At 54.7% G+C, this 22695-nt stretch overlaps 1 protein-coding gene across 22 annotated transcripts in view; it reads left to right on the top strand.

Annotated features, from left to right (window-relative positions):
- CCDC33 (coiled-coil domain containing 33) overlaps positions 1-22695 on the top strand; it is a 136873-nt gene that overhangs the window by 37796 nt on the left and 76382 nt on the right. Inside the window, exon 3 of one of the 22 annotated variants that reach the window (XM_069559594.1) lies at positions 22329-22430. The exons of the other annotated variants lie outside the window; for them this stretch is intronic. The gene's annotated coding sequence lies outside the window, so the exon portion shown is untranslated. The remainder of the gene's footprint in view (positions 1-22328; positions 22431-22695) is intronic. 22 annotated transcript variants of the gene reach the window in all.

Raw genomic sequence — 22695 nt, 5'->3', positions numbered from 1 at the left:
GAACCCCCCTATAAGGAGGTCTGTAATATACATAATCACATGTCACATATTAATAATCCATATTAGTATTTCTTTGTGCATCCTCCATTCACGTTTTTTCTGAGATGGCAATGTTTATAGACTTCAGTGTTCTTTGTGCATTAGGGATATCGTCCTTTTATATATACTGCAGATATTACCTCCAGTTTCTCTTTTTTCTTTTTTGCACTGTGGTGAATTTTGCACCATTATAGAAGATGATACGGATTTTTAAAATTTATTTTATTGTTTGGCTGCACTGGGTCTTTGCTGCTGAGCATGGCTTTCTCCGGTTTCAGGGAGCGGGGTCTCCTCTTTAGTTGGGGTGAGCCGGCTTCTCACTGCAGTGGCTTCTTTTGTTGCAGAGCAAGCAAGGGCTCTAAGGCCTCAGGTTTCTTAGTTGTAGAACATGGGCTTAGGCAAGTGTGTGATCTTCTGGGACCAGGGATCGAACCTATGTCCCCTGCATTGACAGGCAGATTCTTAACCACTGGACGACCAGGGAAGTCCTCTGGTGTGGATTTTTAATACAATCAGTCTATCAGTCCCTTTCTTTATAACTGTTGGCTTCTGCGTCCTTTTGAGAAACCTCTCCTGCTCCAAGTGCCACAACTTCTGTTAGGACTGTTTGCTGGTACTGGCTCCTCAGGTTATGAGCCCGCACGAATACACACATTGTGGTTCAGAGAAATCATGTCACCTCCAAAGAACAGCTGGTGAGAGCAGGCTAGAGACAGAGGATGTGGAGGTGGATGGATCCTGGTTGCATTTCCGGCTCTGTGCCTATGAGCTAAGCTGTGCGCTTCAGTGAAAGGCCTTTTGTGTCCCTGAGCCTGCCTCCTCTCCTATTAAAAGGGCCTCACCATGACCGTCATAACTCCCAGGCAAGTTTAAATGCTGAAATGAGAAGGAACACGGCGGGGGGGGGGGGTGGATTTTTAACTCCAAGCCCTTGTGATGCAGCTGGAGAAACAGGGGCCCCTGGAGTGAATCAGCCCAAACGACTGATCAGGGGCATTCCTCCCATCCCTCCCAGCCCAGCAGCCCCTCCTCTTGCCCCAGTCAGAGCCTCTCCAGTGGCATGGCTTTCAGATCCAGGGATACCCTGGAGGGTGGAACTTGCCTTCCTTGCTTCCCTTGGCCTCCCAGATTGCTGGAGCAGAGGAGTGGCCAGGGGAGGTTGGAAATCTGTCTCCTTCCACCTCCTTCCCCACCAGAACCAATTTAAGTGCCTGCCACACAGACCATTAACCGCTTCACTGCTGGTGCAATCTTCCTACCCCACCTTGTCCCATCCCTCCACCACCACATCCCCAAATGCCCTGAGCGATGGGCAGTCACAGGTCCCTCAGGACATCTGCTGGCTAATCCTGGCTTACTGAGGGCATGACAGACTGTCTGGAGGGTGAGACACTGGAATTAGCAACTTCTGAGCCTGCCCACATGCCGGAGCCCAGTGGTGGAGCAGAGAGAGCTGTGCTTTGGCATCAGGCAGGTTTGGGTTCTCATAACCCAGCCCTGCCAGTACAGGCTGAGTAGCCTCGGATGCTAGTGGTAAAGAACCCACCTGCCAATGCAGGAGGCATAAGAGGTGGAGGTTCAATCCCTGGGTCAGGAAGATCCCCTGGAGGAGGGCATGGCAACCCACTCCAGGATTCTTGCCTAGAGAATCCCATGGACAGAGGAGCCTGGTAGGCTATAGTCCATAGGGTTGCAAAGAGTCAGATACACTGAAGCAATTTAGCATGCATGCAAACCAGCCAAACCTCTGTCTAGAAATCCTGCCTACTGATTTCTGCACCCTGGCAGTGTTGGGTGAGTTAACGGAGCAAGCCAATGGTGAGTGTGTATCCAGCTCTGCCCCCTGGCCTATAGGAAGTGCCTTCAGGGGATGTGAATTCCCTCCCCAGGGCTCAGCTCATCCTCACAGATGGGTTTGTCGGACCGGAGACTTAGTTTCATCATCAGTTCACTTCCCCACGTGGAACCTGGTATGTGGACATACCCTACTCCCTGATAAAGTCTGCAGTGTAGGCCTGGGAAGGGCAGGAGGTGGGGAAGGCCTTGATCCCGATACAGGCACACATCTGAGGGAAGAGGGGAAGGCAGAAAGGTTGGCCCACTGTGGTTCCTCCAGGTCCTGCTTGATGCCAGGCCTTGGGCCAGCCTGCCCAGTGGGCACATGCCTGAAAGTGAAGCATGAGGAGTTCTTGCCAACCCCCCTGCAAGCTTTATTTCCCAGATGGCTGTCCAGAGGGGAGGTACTGAGGATGCAGAGGACATAAAGAGGCACCACGCACGGCCTGGTCTGCAAAATGCCTGGCCAAACTTGGGGTTGCCAGGAAGTCAGTGAGAGCCTCTGGGCAACTGCCATGCTGCTGGGCGCTCACTTCCAGGGACCTCGGGAGCTCATTACAGCCACGAGGGCGCTAGAGCTACCATCCTAGGCAGTTCCTGGGAACCTGGGAGTGAGAGGGACATTAGTCACCTCTCCTGAACTCACCGCAGGAAGCTTAGGCCAAATCATTGGGAGAACTGAATTACCAATGGTTCTGGACATCCCCATTGACCGGGTGGGAAAAATTAAGGCTCAGAGGGGTTTTCCAAAGAGCTGGGGACATGGATGGGTTGAAACCTAGGTCTCTTAATCCCTGGGCTGCTTGTCTTGCTCCTGGATCACCACACCAGGTCAAACCTGCTGGGGAGTGAGTGGGTCACAGAGCATGCAGTGAGGGTGGAACACTGATCTATGAGCCTGCGGGTGGCTCTGCAGCTGTTTTTCCTTCTTTCCCCCGCCACCTGGCAGGAATCCTGAGTACAACCTCCCTCCTCCTCCTCCCGCCTTGGCCTGGAAGAGGAATAGGGGAGGAAGGGGGGGTTACCTCTGCAGATGGTGATGTCTCCTGCTGGGTCCCAGGCTGCGGGGAGGGGCTCCTCAGAGGAAAGGAAGGAGAGTCTCTGTAGGGCAGGCCCTTCTGGGCTGGGGGAAGGGCGTGGGAGTGATGCTCTCACCTCCCAATTAGCCATCTTGTTAGGCAAGGACCACAGCCTGTACCAGGAAGGCCTCTCTGATAAAGAGTCAGATGCACAGGAAGTGAGGGAACAAGCCGCAGAAATGGATTTGTAGGGAAGAGCAGTCCAGACAAAAGGGACAGCCAGGGCCAAGCCTGGGAGGCAAAAGCCAGCTTGGAGGGCGTGAGAGATCACTAGAAGGCCAGCATGGCTAGAGCGAGTGGGCAAGGGGCTCGGGGATGAGACAAGGTCGGTTTCCTGGACCAGAGAGTGCAGTCCTTACAGGCCACGGTGCAGCTGTGTGGGAAACAAGGAGCTACTGCAGGAGCTTGAGCAGAGAAGTGGTGTCTGCTTGAAACTGGCAGAGGATCGCTCTGGCTGTTCGTGAGAGGGGGCGGGGTGGCAGGAGGGCCAGAAGGAACAGGAAAGTGATGAGGCGAGTGCAGGAATCCCATGTCTCAGACCCAAGTGGAGATGGTATGAAGGGATCCAGTTCTAGACACGGTTTGAAGGTAGAGCTGGCGGGACATGCTGATGGATTGGAGAGGCACTAGGAGCTGCATGAAATCACATGCATAAAAGCCCTTCCCTTCCTCTCTGCCTGGAGACTTCCCACAGCCAGGAGCAAATGTGCCCAAGACCCCCAGGCTCAAAGGGAGAGCAGTGTCTGGGGAACCTGGACCCTCACAGAGGAAGCAGGTAAGTGTCAAGACAGGCTGGTCCAAGGACTCATTGTCACATTAGGGAAACTGATTCTCAGAGCACACGTGGCTTTGTTTCTCACCGTAATAAGAGGCAGAGTTGGTTTAAACCCAGCCTTTCCAGCACTCGGTGCTCATCAGGACAGAGGGAGTCAGGGGACCCAGCCTGCCTAGGCTACCATCAGCACAAAGCCTGCCTAGGACACGTCCTTGCTTTTCTGTGAGTCAGCGTCTCACATCATTCTTGACGGTCTCCGTGGACATTTCCCCCTTTGAGGGCTCCTCCTCCCCTGCCATGGCCTGCCTTGGAATGCAGATCTGATAGTTCAAGTTTCTCATATAAGACGGTCAGCCCCCAGTTCCCTCCGTATCCCCCCAGGACCCCTTCTCCAACCTGAGAAGGTCCACTGCCTCTCCCCCAGGGCCAGGGGGGCCTCTCACATCAGCTGGTGCTTATGAATTAGCAGGAGGCACGTAAGGTAGTGGTGGGGGGCACCTCTCGCCAGATGAGGTTTAATCTAGGTCAACTGTGTCAACCCCAGACTCTGGGAAAGAGGGCCAGGCTGTCAGTGCCAAGGAACTGACGAGAACTGGACACCCCAGCTACAGCAGCCCAAGGGATGAACATCCCAACCACAGCAACCTCATGTCCGTACCCTGACTCTGCCACCCTCCGTGGACTCCCCACTGCCTCCAGAGTCAAATTGAGCCTGCCCTGGGCCTCAGGAAACTCCCTCCCCTTCCCACTTTGCCCTCTTTGCCCTCAGCTCAGGGTTCTGCTCTCTGCTTGTGAGCCCACAAAATGCTGAGCTGTTGAGCCCCTGCACGTGTGAGCCCCTGCCTGGGGCAACCAGCCTAGAGACCTGATGTGCGGGCAGGCCCCTCTCCTCCTCCATGGTCCACGGGGTTTTCTGGGTAGAAGATGGATGAGGCATCTGGAAAAGGCACATTCGTTCATCTCCATCTAGTGCTTTGGGTGACTTCATGGATGTGGATAAGCCTTTGTAACCTAGAAAGTGCTGGACCTCCCTGGTGGTCCAATGGTTGGGACTCTGAGCTCCCAATGCAGGGGGCACAGGTTTGATCCTGGTCAGGGAATTAGATCTCGCATGCTGCAATTGAGACCCAGCACAGCCAAATAAATAAATACTCTAAAAAAATATAAAGCGCTATGCACAGGTGGGACCTGGGGTAACAGGATGGACTAAGGTGAAGTTACAGGAGAGAGCAAAGAGGGCCAATCGCCAGAATCTCAAAAGCAGGCAGGATTTCGAAATTACAGACATGGGTTCCAGTAAAAGCAAAGGCTTAGAGGTGGGACTGGCTGGACTTGAATGGTGAAGTGGCTTGTCTCATTCTATAGAAAGTGCTGGATCAGGACTGGGGGAGGCAAGAGGGAGGTAGAGATGTGGAGGGAGGGACAGAGGTACAGAGAAAAAGGGGTCAAAGTTGACTGCCCCTCTAGTTGCAGACTGGGTATGGGGATGACAGAGGGAAGCAGCTACTTGGACAAGAGGCAGTAAAGGGAGGTGGCCACCCTGGAAGAGGCCACTCAGCCCCGGCTTTCTCCACAGGTCACTGAGGGCCCAGAAGACCCCATGAATACCTCCCAGAAGGTGGACTCTGTCATCAGCCACCTGGCTCCCCCTCATAGGGAGGCCATAGCAGTCACTCTCCATGGGGCCACCAACCTTCCCGCCTGCAAGGATGGCTCTGCACCATGGCCCTACGTGGTAGTATAAATAGCTAGCTGGTTGAGAGCAGGGTCAGGGATGGTGTGCAAGCTGGAGCAGAAACCAGCGTGTGGATATTTGGGATATGAGTACCCAAAGGTTCAGGGCAGGGACTGTGACACCCAGAGAGGAAAGAAGGCCGAGTGTGAACCACCCAGGGACTGTGGGCTCTGCAGAGGTCTCATATCTTCCCTGCTGTGTGGGAAGCTGCTCACCATGGCTGGGGAGGAGGGAAGAGCCACTCCTTGATCTCACAACCACCAGGGTTTGGCCACAAATCGACCTCAGCAAGGCAGGGCCCCCAGATGCAGAGACCTGGGCTGGACTCAGTGGGAGGTGATGGTCAAAGGAAGGAGAAAGCCTAAGGCCTACCTCTCCCGGCCTCTGAGTGCTCCGTCTTACCATGCCCAGTCCTGGGGTAAGGGCCCCATGACCACCCTCCTCCTCGGTCCCCATCACTGCTTTGCATACGTGTATGGTGCTCAGTCATGTCTGACTCTTTGCAACCTCTTGATCCTATGGACTATAGCCTGCCAGACTCCTCTATCAATGGCATTCTCCAGGCAAGAATACTGGAGTGGGTTGCCATTTCTTACTCCAGGGGATCTTCCTGACTCAGGGATCGAAGTTGTGTCTCTTGTGATTCCTGAATTGGCAGGCAGATTCTTCACCACCAGCGCCACCTTCTTTGGTCATTTCTATTATGAGGCTTCCCTGGTTCCTTCTGATCCCTTAATGCATGCTCCCTCCCCTCCAACCAGCTGGAGTCAGGAAGCATACTTCTTGCAGCCTGGTATCTGAGTGAGACCTGGTATGTCATGTACACTGCATGCTTCCTGGACCTCACTTCTGCTGGAAGGGCATCAAGGGGCGACAGAGTCTCCATCCAACCAAACGTCTATATGGATGAGGGGAGGGTAACATCTGCTCAGTCTTGATTATAAAGCATGTGCAGTAACCCCTCCATGAACTTGCTATCCCTTAGCTCCTCTGTAGACAATGGGAGCCCTTAGGCCTCCCCACCAGGCTACCTACCCCTCCCCTCCTGCAGGCTTTGCCCACCTTTCCTTTGGGGGAGTGCCTACCCCAGCTGAAATCCACCTTCAGAGCCTGGTTTGTGCCCCTCCCCCTCGGGGCACCCATCCTAGCTGAGCTGTCCCTGCTTTGGGACCCACAGCAGCGGCAACACTGGTCTGACATACTTTATATAAACAAAATTAGGTGCTGCTCCTCTGTCCCCCACACTGGGGTTTCCAAGGACAGACCCCCTCTCCCCCTCTCCATTTCCCTAACAATATGCCCAGTAGAGGCCTGAGCAGACTTAGGGGTCAAGGAATACTGAGGCAAACATCCTAGGTTACTATGACAACAAGCCGGCCACAGGCACCCACACAGCGAGTGGGACAGAGGATGAGCTGGAGCCCAACAGGTGACACACTTGCTTGTCTCAAAAGCCGGGTTTCCACCGCCCAGCTCCTCAGCCCTGCCCGCCCCGCCCCCCTCCATTTCCGTGGTAAGGAAGGACAGGTGGCTGGGAGCAGGCTTGGCGGGGAGCTCCCTTTTCCCCTCCGCTATTTCCATAAACCAATTATCGCCGATCATCTCGGGAGATTGAGGCCCTGCCTATCACCGATCCAGCTTGGGCGGCGGGGCGGGGAGCTGGGCGGCCCAGGGCTCCGCGACCCGCGCCGGCACCCGGTTGCCATGGGAACGCGCAGTGGGAGCCAAGCAGCGACGCCAGGGTGAAGGGTGTGGAGGGTGGACGTGGGTAGCGGGGGAGCGCATCGCTGCACCCATCTCCCCCCAGAGAGGGGGCAGGGAGCAGGGCCTGGGCGAGCCTGCAGCCTGCGTTCCAGGGCTCCAGGCGGCAGAGCTGCTACCGGCAGCGGAGGTGCTAATGAGATGCAAAGACAAGCAGGAGGGTGGGGGGGAGCTTCTGAGAAAGAAGGCCCAGCTGTCAGAACCTGAAAGGGGCTTTCAGTGCGAGCCCCTGGCACCAGGCAGGAGCCCCAGAGGGAGGACTGGGACCCTCAGAAGCCCTACACCCTGGAAAGAATACCTTATCTGCCATCGCCCTTCCACGCCTGATTTCAAATACACAGCAACAGAGTGCGTCCACCAAAGCTTTCATTTTTCTCACAATGAGTATTTCAATGCTTGAAATATATATTGTATGTTTAATATATATTAAATCATATTATATAATATATATTGAATATATATGGAATTTTATGTCCTTTCAAAGTTTTTTTCCCCCTCAGATTTTTGTTGCCTGTGTTTGGATGCCCTCTCCTCGATTCCTGGCTTAGTTCCCTACTTTCTGCCATCCCATTGGTCTCACCTCAGATAGGGAATATGGTCCTTGGGGTTCCTACCTCTGTCTGGTTCCCTCCTCCTCTCTGAGTGGTTGCAATCCCAGCAGGCAGGCCCATTTTGGGGCCAGAGAGGTGGAGTGGATGAGAGCACCCCAAAGCCATTCACTCATTCAACTCATTAGTGAGGAGCAGAATAGGCAGGGTTCAGGTCCAAAAACGGGGCCTTGCTAGTCTGGGGTTTAGCCACTTCCCTCCATCATGAAGGCTCTAGCCTTGAGAAAATCTAGTAATAGAGTGTGTCCCCCAGTGGTGACTATGCCAGACCAACAGGTCCACGTGGCTCATCTTGTGGTTGGTTCTGCCTCTTTCCAGCTGAGCCATTGACCTGCTTCCAATCTGACCCCACTTCTTCACTGAAATGTTGTTCAGTCACCAAGTTGGGTCTGACTCTTCGCCACCCCATGGACTGTAGCACACCAGGCTTTCCTGTCCCTCACCATCTCCTGGAGTTTGCCCAAGTTCACGTCCATTGAATCAGTGATGCCATCGAACCAAAACTTTGTTTAAAATCACCAGTTAGCTCTCCATCCAACGGGTCTCATCTTCTGTAATCTCTCAGTGGCATTAGCCCCTCATGACCACTGTTTCTGTTGGAAACCCTTCCTTGTCTTGGCTTCCAAGATGCCCTACTCTTATTTTCTTTAAAGTGTAACTCTATCTCGTCTACCTGAAATTACATGTTGGCCTGTTCCAGCTTTCAACCCACAGTCTCTCTCTTATTTCCCTATACTCTCTCTTCATGTGAGCTCCTCCCCATCTTGGCATCAGTAATCACATTCTTTTTCCCCCGTTCAATCCACTGCCAAGTTGTGTCAATTCTCCTGTGATCTTGATTTTGGCTGCTCCTCTCCCCCAGCTCCACCACCTTAGGTTACTGCACTGTTCACCTCTTGGTACATCTAACATGACCCTTTTTCAAACCCTCTTCAAAGGCAGGTTGTCATTTGATACGGTGATGCCACAGTACCAGTGGAACTCTCTGATGCTTTCACATTGCTCCCAAGGTAAAGAGAATTCTAGGCCAAACATGGTTAGGTCTTTGTCAGTCCCTCCAGCTCCCCAGCAGCATGATACCCCCCACCTCCTTCTGTCTGCTCCAGCCATACCTGATGGACAAACATCTCTCAATTCTCTGAGCAGTCCCTCTTCCCTCTCACAGCAGGCCTTTGCACTCTCCCTCCCCAGATCATTCTATACCCGCTCTTTGGGGGATCATCAGTCATCACCGCCTCATCATCACCGTGCAATAGATGAGGATCTGGCCTGGCCTGGGAAGTGAGGAGGGCTTTCTTGAGGCGGTGATGAAAGCCCTCCTCACTTCCCAGGCCAGGCCAGATCCTCATCTATTGCACGCTTCCACGGGACTCTGTACTTCTCCAGGGTTGCTGCTGCAGTTTCGCGTGGTTTATGTGCTTTGATGTGATTAGTGACTTATTCTTCATCAGTGCCTCCTCCCATTGTGCCCCACTAGTTCCATGAGCAACCCCAGGTCTGTTTCCCTCACCATCTTATCCCTACTTTCAACATAGTCTCTGGAGCTTAGGAAGCTCTCAATAATTATTGAATGAACAAATAAACAGATGAAAGAATGAATCTGGCTGTATTTTGAGCATGCTCCATGACATTGGGAAAGTTACTTTATCTCTTGAAGCTGAATACCTCACCCGAGAACCTGCCCCAAAGGGCTGAAGAAATGGGGGAGCCAGACCACCATCTGGGAGATGCTGGCAGATATAAAGCCTTACACAGGGTGAGGGGGTATCCTTAGTAGGGGTCACAGTGAGCACCTGAGACATAGCAGAGGAAGCCACAGAGCAATGGAGAGAGCAAAATGGAATCAGGAAAACCCAGGGTCGAGCCCACAGCCCCTGAATCCCCGTGTGACCCCAGGCTGGGCCCTGCCCCTCTGAGTCCTGGTCTTCCCGTGGCCAGGATATAAGACTTGGCATCCTTGCTAGTTCCAGGCTTGCTGGGCTGGTTTGTGCTCTGGCCTGGTAAACCGTCTCAGTTCCTTACAGGCAACAAGAGCTCCAGTTGTACCCCCCCCAACAGATTACACCCCGAGGTCTGCTGGGCCTGTGGCCAGGCCCAGGGGCTCCCCTGAGTGGCTTGATTCAAGGCTCTGGGGTCTGAGCAGTGCCCAGCACCTGCCTCCCAGCTTGGCACAGAGAGACCTGCCTGACAGAGCACAGCAGGGACCAGGAAGACAGTGGCCTGTCAGGTGGGGGGTATCCCAGCATGCAGAGGGTGGGGAGGGCACCATCCAGGAGACGGCCTGCAGAGTTCCTACCCTTGGCCAAGGGCTGGATGGCTGGGCTGCCCGTTGGCAGCTGCTTCTGTGACTGCTTGCTGCCCAGAGCTAAAGAGCAGGGCCAAAGCCAGTACTGGGAGGGGGAGGGCTGCTTCCTCTGTACACATGGAACAGGCTTGGTCCAGGCCAGGGTAAGAGAGACAGGGCACAGATCAGCCCAGTTAGTCATACTCAGGATCTTTGGGGGTTTTTTGGACAAGCCTGAGAGCTGTGTCTCTGGCCCCAGACTGAGCCTGACCCTGGTGACTAATTGAAGAAGCTATTAAAAGTAGGGCACTTTTGTCTAAGGTCCTAGTAAGAAAGGCCAAGTTGAAGATGGTTATATTTTTCAAGTGCCTACCATGTATCCAGGGCTTCTTTCATAGCTCAGTCGGTAAAGAATCTGCCTGCAATACAGGAGACCTGGGTTTGATTCCGGGTTGGGAAGATCCTCTGGAGAAGGAAATGGCAACCCACTCCTGTATTCTTGCCTGGAGAATCCCCTGGATGGAGGTACCTGGCAGGCTACAGTCCATGGGATCACAAGAGTCGGACATGACTTAGCAACTACACCACCATCACCATATACCTGTCAAATGGGCTAAGAGTGTGCGTGTGTTTGTGTGTATGTGTGTGTGATGTTTAATCATCACTTGGTCTTGTTAAGTAGGTAACATTGTCCTTAGGTTACTAAGGCTCAGAGCATTTTCATGACTGCCCAACATCACAGAACTAGTGAGTATCCAAGCCAGGATTCCAAAATCCAAAAGGTCTTTCCACTTCACTCTCTGCCTTGATCTTCATGTAGCTGCTGCCCTTGGAAGGTGATGTTGGCATCAGGGTCCCAGAATTGCAGAGAAGATCCAGTGACTATTCTGAAGACCCTCCTGGGACTTGACTGCTCACACCTGCCCATGTCCAGTTGTGGGCCTTGGCCAAGGCCCCCAGAGGGCAGAAATTTGGGCGAAGTCGGTAGAGACCCAATATGACCCATAGGTGCCCTGGGAGCTTGTCTCAGCAGCCAGAGCATTGGACTTACAAAAATAACACTATAATAACAAAAATAATCCAGTGACAGGTGTCATGTGAAGTTAAAAAGCAGCCCGCATTTGCTGGGAAGGTTCCACACTGAGCTCACTCAGCTTGGTTCTCCACGCACTCTGGCTCTAACACTGGCCCAGGGAGGCCAGTCACATTGGCCCCATTTAATAGCCAAGGAGGCCAAGACTTCGAGCAGTGAAGGGACTTGACTAAGATCGCATGGCTGGCCAGTGGGAGTGGAGCAGATGAAGAACACTGTCCCCATCTGGCCACCAGCCATTTGCTCTGACAGAGGCCAAGCCTTCTTCCTTCCCAGCAGGATGCCCATGGGAGAAGGCGTGTGATGGAGGAGAAGGCCCTGGAATCCTGAGTTTTATCTTCCCTGCAGGGCCTCCTGCCTATGCCACAGCCTGACCTACCTGCACCTGCTCCAAGTGACGTCAGTCCCCTGAGGCTCAGAGCCTCAGAATTTTTGTTCAATGAGAACATCCCTGTGGCCCAGAGCTATAAACACAGCTGGCATCAGTGTTTAAAAGGAAGTTGGTGGGAGACACCCCAAGCCAGACTGAAGCCACAGGGTTCTTTCCCAATGTTCCCCCATCACTGCTGCCAAGGCCTCCTGAGGTCTTCTCATACTTGAAACTTTTATTCAAACCCCCAAAGCCTGAGTTCTCCCGCGGGGGTGCTGGAATCCCAGAGGGGCAGCCCAGAAAGACAGAGCTTACCAATTGAAGCAAGTATTAGTGGAGTGATTTCAGGCGATGAGGCAGGCCTGGGGGCCCTCCTGGTGTCCTCATCGCATTAGACACAGACTGTCTGGTCTGCTTATTTCTGAGCATGACCAAAACTGATGACAGGGCTCCTCCTTCCTCCCAGGACACCATGAGGAGCCCGGAGCTTTGGTGCCCCATCCAGGCATGGTCAGACTTCGCTCTGCCCTTGCCTGGCCCCCCAGTTTCAGGGCCACACGCCTGTAGTCTAGCATCTATCGAAGAGGATGGGAGGCCACTGGGCAGGGAGCCAGGACTCGGGTTCCAATTCGGCTCCTTCTGCCCTTGTGCGCTCCCGTCTCTGTCCTTTCCCATCCCTACACACACAGTGAGATTCCACCAGAAGGAATGGCATCAGGGATGGCACGGTCACAGCCCCTTCAAGGCCCATGCCAGTTAATAGGTGCAGAAGTCAGCCAGGTGTACAACATCTCGCTCACCCCAGGTTACCCATCTCCACCCCAATTCTGGAGTGGTTAGAGCTCTCAGGTTTTCAAGAGAAGATGGGAATCCAGATTGTTATGTGAAATCGGCCAGTTTTTACAGGCAGAACGAGCGCCTCTGCTCAGTTGGATCTGAGTCTCACCTCCTTGTCTTCCCTTCCTGAACCCTCAGCCCACTTTGACTCAACCTCCACATTCATTGTCACTGACCGCCCTGCTCTCCCAGGGGCCACAGACTCCCCCATGATTGCTCATCCTTTGAACAAGTCTGAGAGGCATCCCCCCCTTTTTTTAAAAAAAAAAATATTGATTTATTTGGCTGCACAGAGTCTTAGTTACAGCATGTGGGATCTACTTCCCTGACTAGGGATCGAACCTGGGCTCCCTGCATTGGGAGTGTGGCATCTTAGCCACTGGACCACCAGGGAAGCCCCAATCGCCACTTCTTGAAGCCCTTTCTTTCTTTGCTTCCAGGACACCTGGTGTCCTGATTCCCCTTTCTCTCTCTGCCCACTCCTCTGTGGGGCCCTTTCTCCCTGTACCCTGTGAATGTCCATGCTCCCTGCTCAGTCCTAGACCCTCCCCTGCATTTCTACACTCCTGAGACATCTCCCCCACCCCAGACTACCCACCTCCACCCCAATTCTGGGGGTTCCAGAATGTATGGGTCCAGTTCAGACCTTTCCAGCCCCTGGACCCACCAGTCAGTGTACACTCTATGCCAGACTCAGTCTTCCGCAAACTGGCCTTCTCATCGCCTCCTCCTCTGGGGTTCACTGTCCATCCAGAAACCTGTGCATTACAGAGACATTGTGAGTTACACTGTTGGTAGGAGCTGAGCTCACAGATGTTTAAAGGATGAGCCTGCACAATCAGTAGCCAGTCGTGTGTGCGTGCCTGTGTGCTAAGTCACTTCAGTTGTGCCTGACTCTTTGCGACCCCATGGACTGTGTAGCCCACCAGGCTCCTCTGTCAATGGGATTCTCCAGGCAAGAATACTAGAGTGGGTTGCCACATCCTCCTCCAGGGGATCTTCCTGACCCAACGATCGAACCTGCATTTCTTGTGTCTCCTGCTTCGGCAGGTGCGTTCTTTACCACCACCGCCACCTGGGAAGCCCCAGTAGGCAGTGAGGCCAGGACTCAAGAGACCCACAGCCTGTGAGACTGAGCACCAACCCAGCCTCTCTGGCCCGGGAATGCTCAGAAGGCCGAGGGGCTTTATCTCTGGGGAAGGGGGCTGTGGCCTCCCTCTTTCCTGCTCCCACAAAGTTGAAGACAGAGGTGCGGCTGGCCCTGAGTGAGGGGAAGGGCTCATGGTCCTGACCTTCTGCTGCCCCATCTCTCATTTGCTGACTTCCCAGTTAGTTCCAGGGCTTGTGGGGAGTGCCATGTGCATGCCGAGATGTCCTGTGGGTGTTGGAAAAGCTGGACCTGGGGAGCCAGACCATGGCTACGGTGGGCAGTGATCAGGATGGTCAGTGCGGCCAGGAGAACCAGGATTCAGGATCCAGCCCCAGGGCGCCAAGCTGGGACAGAGAGGCCAAGGTCCAATCTGCACCAAGGATCTCAAAGCCCCAAGGCACCAGAACCTCAAGAGGTCCCAGACCCTACTGCTGGGTTCCGCTTGCCTCCTTGTGAGGACACACTTCTGGGTTAGAACTTGGGATCTGAACTCTCCTCCTAGGCTAGAACTGATTCCAGGGTGGTCCTGATGAGCTTCCCCGGGTTAAAGAAGGGTCCCAGCAGTCCAGGCTGAGGGCGGGCCTAGCAGAGCTGGAGAGGAGGGGCTGCCTCTGTCTCCACGTGCTTTCCCAAGGGTCCGGCGCCCCTTTCTTCATGCCACAAACACTTGCTGGGACCCACTGTGCCCAGACTGGGAGCTGGGAACAACTGCAACTCTGACAAGGCAGATCCCTGTCCTCCAGGAGCTCACAGTCTAGTGGAGGGAGATGGAGTGGTGAGTAACAGATAGCCCTCACTTGCCCTGTGCCCACAGTCTCCCAAGGAAGAAGGCAGCTGAGCAGGCTCCAGGCCCCAGCACTTGGGAACCAGAACTCCTGAGGGAGGCTGTCTCTTGGGAAGGGGACAAGAGGCAGGCTCTGTGTCTCAAGTCATTTTTCTGAAGCTGGGAAGTCCACTTAAATGTCTGCCCACATTCTTCCTGCTCTAAAACAGCATCTGTGAGAAAGGGGATACTCAGAGGGAGTGCACAGAGACCCATTGAGAAGGTTCCAAGTCATGGTGGATCTTCCAGGGTTGTCTCTCCCAAGGCTGTACTTTCCCAAGGAGACTGTCATGACATCCTTTAGGAAATGGTGTTGATGGACAGCTGGGCCCTCTCTCCTCTGCCTGAGAAATGGGTCCCTCACCAAGCCAGGCCACAGGATTGGCCACAGCTGGACATGCCAAAGGGCTTCTCTGGTGGCTCAGAGGAAAAGAATCTGCCTGCAATGAGGGAGACCTGGGTTTGATCCCTGGGTCAGGAAGATTCCCTGGAGAAAGAAATGGCAACCCACTCCAGTATTCTTGCCTGGAGATTTCCATGGGCAGAGGAGCTTGGCGGGCTACAGTCCACGGGTCACCAGGAGTCGAATACGACTGGGCAACTTCCACTTCAGACATTCCAAAGGCTGGCAGATGGCACAAGCAGAGGCCTTTCTTTGCCTCCTATCATCCCCTGCCTCAACAGAGACAAAAGGGGTCTCTGGAAAACAAGGAAATTCTTCCCAGGAGAGGATGAAGGATGTGACGGTGCCTGGTAGGCTGGGGCTTGAGTCTGGCTTGGACCACCCCCAAAGCTCTGTGGGCTCTGATTTTCCTGTGGGCCATATGGAAAGACTATCCCTGCCTGGCTGTCTCCCTGAGCTTCCAGGGGGAGGGGTGCCTGTTGACCATAAGGGGCTCCCCTGAGAACAGCCGGGCTATTTCAGATGAAGTGTGGGTGGGGGTGTGGGGATCAGCATTCTTGTTTTACAGAAAGACTTCTTCCTTTGCCAGAGCGCTCATCTCAGAGTTTCTTGGAGTGTGCCATTTCTGATTTCCAGAGCAGTCCCCGCTGCCCACAGGAGAGTGCAGGGAAGGAACCATGTCTGTGTGGATGCCGAGATGACTGGACTCCAGTTTACACCCGCCTTACACCTTCGATCCTCTAAATCGAGGCCCCCCTGAGGTGGTGTAGCACCATCAACAATTAGTGATGGTTCATTAGCATCCAATTAAGAAATGAAACCCAGGATGAGAGCCCATCACTTCACTGAGAATAGCAGCCCCGCTTATGCCTTAAGTGGCAGCCTGCCAGGAGCTCAGAACCCACAAGAATCAGATGCACTGGGAGCTGAGTGGGGGGAGGCAAGCATGAAGTGGGAGGGGGACATCATGGATGGGCTGTTATCTGGTGATGTGGGAGACGCGAGAGGAGGAGATTCAGACTAAACACTCCCTGACTCGGATCTCAGCTCCTCCTTCATGGAGCCTCTGGAAGCATCTTCTTGCCCAGCTATCCCTTGGCCAAGACTAGAAGTGTGAGGAACAGGGCTTTTCCCTCCTACCTGTCTGGCCTCAGAGGATGACCACATCTGGGCGTGGAGAGAAGGCTGGAGAGGAGATGAGGTCAGGGAGGACCACAAGCCTCGTTTTCCTCTCTGACTACTCCAACTCAGGCTCCCAACCCACTGACCTTAGAGAGGACCGCCAGCCCCTCTCCCGACCTGCCCATTGGCTCATGGCTCCTTTGAGCCTCAGGCTCTATCTCCAGTTGCGAAGGTCTTTCTTTCCACCTGTTCAAGCCCTACCTCCTCCAGGAAACTTTCCTTCCCTGGTCCATCTCAGGCAGGGTCAGAAACACAGGAATCCAGCCTCTGACCAGCCTGATCAGATGGCCATCTCTGCAGAGGCCCGCTCTTCCATCCTGTCCACGTTGTGTAAGGCTGGGCCTCTGAGGCAGGAAGTGGTCATGGGGTTTGTCTCTGCCTTCTGGAGATGGGGGTAGCCCTGTGACCTGGGAATCCAGCTGCCTCTTGGGCTTCTGGAGGGTGGGGGAGGCTGGCCTTCCTGGCTCAGAGGCCAGCACTGAGGGTCCAGGTAGAAGACAGCTTCCTTGTCCTCTCAAAATAGAATGAGGCCCAGTCATGGCGCGCCAGCATCTGGCCTGCAGCAGTCTTCATCTGAATCTGTTTCCTCACCTCCCTCTAAGGTTCCCTGTGAGAGAGCAGCAAGGCTGTGGAGGACAGGTCAAAAGGTCATAAGACCTCCTCTGCCACCCATCCACCTACAGTTCTGCCCTCCACCACATCCTTCTCTACCCAAGCACTTCCCTCCCCAGGGCTTCTGGGAATATACCTCTGGTCTTTCAGGATTCAGGAGCCTGCCCATCTGGGACCCCAGCAGTCAGAACAGACCCACACTGGAGGGCTCCCCTTTCCCCTGATCCCCCAAGGGCTGCCCAGGGAATGGCACTCAGGTCAAGTCAGGTGGCTGACATCCTTCCAAAACCCTGCCTAGGAGGAGGCCAGACCTTGGCAGTTGTTCATTTTGAGGAATGTGGAAGACCAAGAGGACAGCCAGGGCAAGAGGTGGGCTGAGAGACACAGAGGCACCTTGAGGGCTAGGAGACTGGAGGCTGGGTATGAAGATCAGGTACAGCATGTCACACAAACCTCTGGGGCAGCCTGTGTGTGCGCGCGTGTGTGTGTAATGGGAGAGGGGAAACCAAGGGGTCAGCGGAGCCTTCCTGGGCACAGGGACTTTGGCACATAGGTTTCCCCCAAGGTACGTGCCCTGGAGGGCATTCGGCAGACAGTGGAGGCTGAGGAGGACCTCAGGGACTCGCCTGTCTCCCTCAGCACTCTGCGCCTTCTCGGAGCTCACCTCCATTCAGAGCTGAGGCCCCTGGAACCAAACAGCACTCTCCCCTTAGTTCTGGCCTCACGAAGCAAAGCAGAGTCCTTCTCCCCTCCCACTTGCAGCTGGCTGGACTTTGTCAAACACACAAGCACCCGCTCCCATGCCCTGAGGGGTAGGCCGGATGGAGGCAGGTTTACATTTCCTGCAGTTTGGGACCCAGGACTACTGCACTGGGCCTCTGAACCCAAGCCCGCTTCCATCCTGGGGTGGCTGCCCTGCTCCCATGGCTGGATGAAGTCTGAGCCCCGGGACAGTGGGCAGCAGCTGGCAGCTCCCCACGGGTCCCCGATAGAGCCAGGCCAGGGCTTTAAGAACAGGGAGGGAGGGTCTCAAGCTTGCAGGCGGCCTGTGTGGAGGCAGGTCCCTGAGAGGTCCTCTGGGTACTGAGACTGCACTGGGAGACCTGAACTCCATCAGAGGCCTGGGGGATATTAGAGCTCAGCTTCTCTCGTACCAGCTGGGGGCCCAGAGTGGGGACTGAAAGCCGAGAGTGAACTGGTTTCCTTCTGCAACTGTGTGAAGGATCAGAGGCCCCTCTAGCTCTCATTTGTAGAATAGCATCAAGACCAGGAGGAGTCAGTTATGCCAGGAAAAGCCATTACCCTGACAGCCTCCCTCCACCTGCTAAAAGCCTCCATCCTTCCCCTGGGGCCTCACCCCTCCTGAGCTATTTCTTCTCAGCTCACCTAGCTCTGCCCAACCCCAGTACTCCCACTGAGGGAGATGCTTGCTTAACCCTTTCTATGCCTGAGCAGAGTCAGCACCAGCAGACTCCCTTGGCCTTTTCCATTGCCCTTCCCTGTTTTTCCACCTGGAATTCCTCCTGCCAGATGCCCAGGAGCTTATGTAGAAGAGGGGAGGGGACAAGAGGCTGAAGACATCAGAAGGGTGGAAGACAGGCTGGAAAGTTGGGGTCATGGGTTAAAACCTGCATTGCGTCACTGCACTGCTGCAACCTAAGTTCATCACCCACCCCATGGGTCTGTCCTCTCTTTGCTCAGGGAAGCCCCCAGGGGTGCAATACCACGTGCCCTGCAGAAGCAGGCTTGCTGTTTGGGTGGAGAAGGTCTGACTTCCTCCTGACACATGTCCTTACATCACTCCCTGCTCAGCGCTTCTGCCTCTCTGCTTCGCTCTGCCTTCTGTCCTCCGTGGAGCCTGGTTGCTGGTTCCCAGAGGAAGGGAGGTGTGGGAAACAGACTGAACAGGCGGCATGGGAGCTGGTGGGAGGCTGCTGAGAGCTCTGCAGCCTCCAACCTTGGGGCTGGCTGTCAGAGGGAGAACCCGAGCAGAGCGGCAGGAGGAGAGGTCCCGGTGTCACCCCTCAGTTAGCAGAGGTCACAGAGCTGGGAGGAAGGGACTGAGGAGCATGGCAGGCTGGGCTCTACCACCCCGCCAGCCTTTCTGCCTGCTCCTCTCCAGCCTGGCAGCCTCTCACACGCATATCCCTGGGCCTGAAGGACCTGCTTTTCAGGCATGCGGAGGTGATGGCCATATGTGGGTGGGCACTGAGTCTGGGGGGCTCTGTGGTATGGCTCTATGGGCACCCCTTCATACCTCATTGAGGTGGCAGGGGGGTCGGTGCTAAAGCTTATTATACTTTCTTCCTTGTCCTGATAACCATCCTTAGAGGGAGTTGCTGCTTAGAGAAGAGGAAACTGTAGCTCAGAGAGGGGAGGTGCTCGGCCAAAAGAGAACTGTGGGCTTGAAACCACTTCGGCGTGGCTCCAGAGCCTGTGCTTTTTGCATCCTTGGTCACAGCAGCCAGGGACCTCCTGTTGCAGACCAAGAGTTGGGAGTCAAGACGGAGAGACACCAGGCCAGGAGCAGCTAAAATTATTGTAATTATTGCTACTATCATTATTGTTAACACTCTCGTGGTATTTAACAATGTCAGATAGTTTACATGTATGAATTTTTGTCCACAACAACCCTGCATTACCACCCCCACTTCACAGATGAAGGAAGTAAAGCCCAACAAGGTCATGAACCTTGCTCAAGGTCACACAGCTACTTAAGGATTGTGTGTTCAGTCATGTTGGACTCTTCGTGACCCCATGGACTGGAGCCCATCAGGCTCCTCTGTCCGTGGAATTCTCCAGGCAAGAATACTGAAGCAGGTTGCCATTTCCTCCTCCAGGGGATCTTTCCGACCCAGGGAGCAAACCTGTGTTTCCTGTGTCTTCTTCATTGACAGGCAGATTCTTTACCACTGAGCCACCTGGGAAGCCCCATACTTCAGGGTTAGTGCTGGGATTTGCAGCCCATGTGGTGTGACTCCAGGGAGCCTGTTGCCATCATCACCATGCCATACTACCTCTAGCTGAAGCAGAGGGAGGAGTCCTCAGTGGACCCCCGAGCTTGGTTACAGGACTCCCATATGACTGGGTGTCCATAGTAGTAGAGCTGTAAAGGTTCGAAGGAAAGTTCCAGGCCCCTATGTCACTCAAGTTGAGAGGACAGAGGGAGCAGTGAGGGCCAGGGCATCCAGGAAGGCTTCCTGGAGGAGAGGAGCATGCTGAGCTGGGAAGGATCTCGGGCCGGGCTACTAACACAGGGGACACAATGGCTCTGAGCTTCTGAGCTGACTCCCCTGCCACACACTCCTTGTGGGGGCCTCTGCAGGTGGGGGCCAAGGGTTGGTGAGGACGCCATCTCTGCTTCCCACCCTGAGGCGCCATTTGATGCTTCTCCCTCCCAAGTGCGGTCCCGCTGCCAAGGCTCGCTTGGATGGTTCCTCACCCGTGATCGCTGCAGTTAATGTAGCAGCACCTGTTCCAGCCCTGATGTAATAACCTCCTCCTTAGAAGAAGCGTTAATTCCCTCACTGAACTGTTTGATGGCTCAGGATCTCAGGGCCGCTTATCCCAGATAGCTGTGGGGTGCTCTGGGATGCAGAAGGCCCACACTCCCGCCTCACCTCGGACAGCCTGACCTTGCATGACCTTGAGGTCTCATGGGCTTGAAACCCCTCACCACCCCCTGCCCTACCCCATGCCCAGCTCCAAGTGCCAAGCCCCGGGGCCCTGCACACAGTGGCTGCTGCAGAGGGCAGTGGTGTGTGTGCGTCCCATTGGAAAGGTTCAGAGCCAGGGGAGCTGGGAGGATGAGGGTTAAGGAGAGACCAAGCAGGGGGGCACTGTACAGCTGCCCTGCCAAAGGCCCCCCTCCCACCAGAACCTCAGAAGAGGGCCAGGAGAAAGGCGTCTCTGCACTCAGCAGCCTGCTAGGCCACCCTGACCTGGCAGGGGTCAGGAAGTCAGACAGACAAGGTGTTTCCCTCCAGTTCTACCCCACCCTCAGCCTCCAGTGCCTTGGTCACCCAGGTAGGCAGGGCAGCCAAGGAGCAAGGCCTGGCGTTCCCTGGGCCTGGGCCGACGTGAGTGTCTCTGCCTGGGAGGGAGTGCGTCATGCTCTGTCCACCCTTTGCTCAGATTTATGGACAGTGGAGTCTGAGAAGGGGAACAACAGGCAGGACCCCCTCCCTCTGACTCAGCCTGCTCCTCCTCCTCTCCAGGAAAACCACATCCAAGGGGGCAAAGAACCTGAGTTCCAAGGCAGTCACGTCTGTGTCCTCAGAGCTCACCAAAGCCCCCATCTCGGGGGACACAGTCAAAGTGGAGACCCAAGCGGAGGATGCAGGACATGAGGGGGAGGCGGGGCAGGCCGGCTGGCGTGCTGGGGTGGAGTGCGAGGCAGAACCAGGCTCCCTCAGCACAGCTGGAGACCACCTGAACATCTCCTTAGGCTCAGCTGAAAGCACTTTAGAGGAAAAAAGTCATAATGCTGTCATGCTTCATCTCCCCAGCCTGCTCGAAAAATGAGTTGTTCCACATAAATGAATTTTCCAGACAATGAAAGCTTATCTTTTTTACGACCGTTGTTATTATTTTCATGGTTGTTATTACCACCGTCTCCCACTGAAATGGCACATTACTGCTTCCTGGCACGTCCCCGCGCATTGCTCACTGGCTCACCCCTCCCCAGAGGAGCAGTGCTGTTCCCATTGCTGAGATGAAAACACTGAGGTTCAGGGAACTTATGAACACAGACGCAAGCTCAAGTGGTCGGTAAGGGGGGAACTCGGCCCAGGATCCCGTGCTCTCAGTGTAGCTCCTGAGGTCCTCTGCTTCCCTGGAATGGCTGTGTTGTCCTGCCTCATCCTCCCCAGGCACTGCAGGCTGTCAGACAGTAGAATGTCTGCTTCCGAGGTCGGGGGTCGTGTTCATAGAAGCTACCTAATAGTTCTCACTCCTTCACCCCCGGGAGCCTTTCTAGGCCCTGTGTTTTGGCAAATTCTGACACTGCAGGCAATTTAAGGTACCGACATACACACGTATGGGCTTCCTGGGTGGCGCTGGTGGTAAAGAACCCACCTGCTAATGCAGGAGACAGAAGGGACCTGGGTTCAATCCCCAGGTCAGGAATATCCCCTGGAGGAGGGCATGGCAACCCACTCCAGTACTCTTGCCTGGAGAATCCCATGGATAGAGGAGCCGGGGGGCTATAGTCCATAGAGTCCCAAAGAATCAGACACGACTGAAGCAGCTTACATGCACACACGCCTGTACGCACATATGTGTGCACACTTGTGTTTTCCATACTGGGGACCCATCTGGTTTCCATTCTCAGGTGAGAGCTTAGGCTGGGCACGCAGCAGTATTGACCGGCTGATGCCAGGACAACTGTGGGCACCGGCATCAGGCTCTGTTAGTGCAGACTTGCAGATGCCGGTCTTATCTGGTCAGTCTCAGGCTCCCATCTTGCAGGTGACCTAGAAGACAGGCCTTATTCCTCCCCTTGGAAACCTTGCCGGGGACTTAGACAGAGCTCCTCGTCTACCTCACAAAGACGGGCCCCCAGCTGCTAAAGACGGTGGAAAGGGCGAGAGGGAGGGGTGGGAGAGGAGCACCGGTAACAGGACAAAGAAGCTGGTTCTAGGGCAAGCCCCAGGATTTTCCTTTTCTGCCTATGAAGGGATAAGTGGAGCTGCTGAGCAAATGTGGAAAAGGAGGAGAAACTGACCAAGGATCTCATGCAGGTATACACGTACGCCTGCGTATGAACACCTTCATGCTGGTTGACGTGCATTGTGAACACGTGCCTGTGCCCACAGGCACACGCATCTGCGTGTCTTCTATGTGTAAGTGCATTCACATGTCTGGCTGCAACAGTGTGTTATGTGTGCAGCTAGATTTACCTGGGAGCTAGTGTAAGCCTGTTGATACATAATGTATATAGTTTGTGTGTGTGTGTGTGTGTATGTATACCTCTGTGTGGCTGACAGGCTGGCAGGTTGGGATGAGTAGACCTGGGCTGTGATCCTGCCCTGGGCTCTCCACATCTGGGGGGATTACAGGAAAGGGCATGATGAGTCAGTGACCTTGGGGCCCATCTGTGTGGCAGAG

This window comes from Ovis canadensis, chromosome 18 (assembly GCF_042477335.2).
Source record: "Ovis canadensis isolate MfBH-ARS-UI-01 breed Bighorn chromosome 18, ARS-UI_OviCan_v2, whole genome shotgun sequence".
Classification (NCBI taxonomy): domain Eukaryota; kingdom Metazoa; phylum Chordata; class Mammalia; order Artiodactyla; family Bovidae; genus Ovis; species Ovis canadensis.
This window is presented reverse-complemented; position numbering and strand designations above follow the sequence as displayed.